The sequence below is a fragment of the Mus caroli genome, unplaced genomic scaffold (genome assembly GCF_978045245.1).
Source record: "Mus caroli unplaced genomic scaffold, Mus_caroli_1 scaffold_7, whole genome shotgun sequence".
NCBI classification, from domain to species: domain Eukaryota; kingdom Metazoa; phylum Chordata; class Mammalia; order Rodentia; family Muridae; genus Mus; species Mus caroli.
Window position 1 is genome coordinate 124,843,466 of NW_028227262.1, and position 3,893 is coordinate 124,847,358.

Sequence of the window (3,893 nt, forward strand, 5' to 3'; positions counted from 1 at the left end):
TGTTACATTTCTGTCAACACTATTTCTGTATAGAAGCACATACTTGTGACATGGTGATTTACTCACCCTAGAAAGAAATTCCTATGTGTCCTGGTTGATTTTGTGTCAACTTGACACAAGCTGGAGTTATCACAAAGAAAGGAGCTTCATTTGAGGAAATACCTCCATGAGGTCCAGCTGTAAGGCATTTTCTCAACTAGTGATCAAGAGGGAGGGCCCATTGTGGATGGTACCATCTCTGGGCTGGTAGTCTTGGTTCTATAAGAGAGCAGGCTGAGCAAGCCAGGGGAAGCAAGCCAGTAAATAACATCCTTCCATGGCCTCTGCATTAGCTCCTGCTTCCTGACCTGCTTGAGTTCCAGTCCTGACTTCCTTGGTGATGAACACCACTATGGAAGTGTAAGCTGTATAAACCCTTTCCTCCCCAACTTGATTCTTGGTTGTGATGTTTTGTTCAGGAATAGAAACTCTAAGACACTATGTATGGTCAGAAAAAGAAACAAAGAGTATACAGATAAAAGGGAGTGGCTTATATTCTCCATGCACTTTTTAAACCATGACACCTTCCAATACACAGTGGTGACTGTAGAGTTTTGCATTTGGAGATAACTTCAATTTGCTCTTCAAAGAGTTCGATGGGTAAAGGGTAGTTCTTTCTTTCCGTTAAGATTATTGTTTCTGTCCTCTATATCAGGAAAAATTCCCTTGTAGTCTGCCTCCACATATTTATTATTATATCAATCAGGAAAGAAATAAAAGCCCAGAAAGTATTTTAATGTCTCTTCCATGAACTTTCTTCTTGCCTATTCAAGTTGTTTTTTGGCTTTTGTGGTGGTTTGTACAGTGTTCATTCCTGGATTTGGGGACTGTGCCAATTAAGTGGACTTAGTCTTATAAATGTCCTTGTGTTTCCAGTTTCATCCCCAGGTGGGCTTCCATTCTTTCCAGTCAATGACAGCTTACCCTGATTGGTCTACTGGAGTGTAGAGCTCTATGTTAATCTTAGCTTTGGTCAAATGACATTGCAAACTCCCTGCCTGAGGTACTCCTCCAAACACCTTCTCTTGTTTCTCATTTAAGCAAGGATATTTTCCAAGTCAGTCACTATAAAATATGGTGACAGACTGCTGTGTGGCAGTTGTCCAGAGGCTTCCAGTTAGAGAGAAGAAACTTATATCCAATGAGGTACTTAAGCTTCCAACACAGGTTTCAGTTGAGACATTCCAGGCCTGAAGGACAGTCACATCTTTCAAATTGGTGCTGCCCTATAATCCACAGTCAGGGAACATGAAATCAGTAGGAATATTGACACTGTCTATATAATGCATCCCCAGACTCACCAAAGCTCCCTCAAAAGAGATGCTTAAATCTCAACTCTCCCATCACAGAGAGAAATTACTAAGTAAGCACTTATTCCTTCTTACACACTCTGGTCTGTCCAGTATTTGATGCAAAAGATTAGAAAGATTGTGACAAGAGGCCACTGAGGGTCGTGACTGATTTTCACTGAAAAGTACTCCTCTCATGTCATGATTCAGGAATATTTAGTAGCAATTTAAATCATCCAGAACTGAAAAAGGCAAATGCAGAATTCACTGTAGCCATAATGAGAACTTTATCAAGTCCTCAATTAAACAGGGAGTTTAACTCAATTTTGATGGATAGAAGATCTGCTATTGTGTTTAAAGCAGTAATATTTTTCCTCTTTTGTATGCATCAAACCTATAACAATAAACATTAGTCTTCCAAAATCATCCCTGACCCCACAAAGAACTGAATGTAATCATTCCCTTTTATTAGGTCTATAAAATATTATTTCTAGCAACACTTAGGAAAAGCCAGTTGAATAAAAAAATTCTTATTTATTGATCTTAAAAGAATACTTGAGATGATTTAATAAATTTTGAAAACAACCTTTCACAGAACTAAAAAAATTATTCAGTTATAAAAGGAATTATGTTTACCTTTAGAAATCATAAAATGCAATGCACTTAGATTGAGGACATTCCTTGAGATCAGCTCTGAAACTATTTACATACAAACAACATAAAGGGGCCCAGGAAATTGTATTTATGTGACTAACATAATGACCAAAGGATCATAGGTTACCCATTTAAGACTGAGAGGAGACAGGGAGTGGGGAGAGCATTTGGGAGAGACTGGAAGGAGAAAATTGAAGTGGGGAAGTGATGTAATTATTTTAATTAAAATCCATAAAAATTGTAGATCACGCATTACTAGCCCAATAACAACAAAAAACGTCCTTATGAAGTGTCTTGATTTACATAATGCAGAGATGTTTAGGCATAATACCAGTAAACGAAGTGTACAGTTGCCCCTACACACACACACACACACACTTATCACTGGTTTAGGTTTCCATACTTCCAGGTGCAATAATCTAGAAATATTAGTTGGAAGTGTATTTTTTAAAAATCAGTTTGGTGGGTTATAACTCAGTAATAGAGGTCTTTGCCTGTCACGCACAGAGCTTTGAGACTGGTCACTAGTGTGAGAGCAACCAGAAGCAAAGTTTGAAAAACAAAGATACTGCTCTGTTAACAATAAATAACCCACAACTTTTCAACAGCACCTATTACAGCATCTTATTACAACTACCCTGTGACTAGCCATTGGAACTAACCCCTTAATGTTCCTGACTTATAATTAAACTTTGCCATAGGTGTGTGTATATAGAGAATAACCGTATATTTTGGAATCAGTCCTCTCTGGCATATCAGATATTTATGAAAGACATCACCATAAAATAAGAATGCAACACGTATATTAACAATTAAATCATTCCTTAATATTACCCAAGAGTTATGGTTATGTTGGCATTTTAAGCTCAAAAGAGATCATAGGCATTCTGTTGACATACATACAAACAGAACAGTGATGTCTTCCCTTCACAGGATAGTGTAGTCTGGTCCTCCACATTGAGATCATCTTTCAACAAATCTGACTAGAAAGATTACTTCAAAGCACAGCCTTAACATCCGTTCTGTATCCCATTCATTGTGGGTACAATGGAGTGGATTGAAAACATGATGACCCAAGAAAGTAATAGTATACTCATATGCTTGTAGCACTTTTTCAAATTTAAGGTTACATCTGTCGGGGACATACCTGCCAAAACTCCAGATTAATAGTTCTAATGGAAACAGTAACAACAACAACAACAGCAATAAAAGTAAAGTAGATCAAAGATGAATGTCAGGATGGAATGCACAAGGGTAGGAAGCACCACAATGGCAGGGAAAACAAAAAAGATGCTGCTCTGTGAATGTTTTCCATTAGCTATCCTATGCTGGGAAAACAAAACTTCTGGATTTTCTTTTGCTCTTGTAGTACATGCAAGAGAAACAAAACTTGAGGGTTTTTTCTTTTCTCTACTCTTACACTGTGACCTTGAGAGGCATGGAGATGTAGCTCTCTCTAGGAAGAAAGCTATGAACGCTGAAGGGGACACCAGCCGATTGTCTGCTCAACCAATGTAATCTGATTTGAACTACCTAGAGAGAGAGCCCACAAACTGGCATCTCAGTCATCAGGAAGGCGCCTTCACCTCAGATGACATTCACAAGATACAAACAACTTTGATCAAATGCCTATATAGAAGACTTCTTACAACCCTCACCTCATGTTTAACTAACTCATGAGAAGGGTCTGTCATAATAGATGTTACAAAGGGTGGATTAACAGAAACATATGGTCAGACTGGGAGAAGCAGGAAAGGCCTCCATATTCTTTCCATGTGAAATTCCACCCAGGAATCTCTACATTGATCTGAGGCCTGAGAACTCTCAAACTCTGTTCTTTCAGGTTTTTTTTATTAGGTATTTTCCTCATTTACATTTCCAATGCTATCCTAAAAGTCCCCCATACCCTCC

The 3,893-nt window shown here is 38.2% G+C and overlaps 1 pseudogene; it reads right to left on the reverse strand.

Moving 5' to 3' along the window:
- Nucleotides 1-549: 549 nt before the first annotated feature.
- On the reverse strand, nucleotides 550-1,383 carry LOC147004023 (hyaluronidase PH-20 pseudogene; annotated as a pseudogene).
- Nucleotides 1,384-3,893: the final 2,510 nt, after the last annotated feature.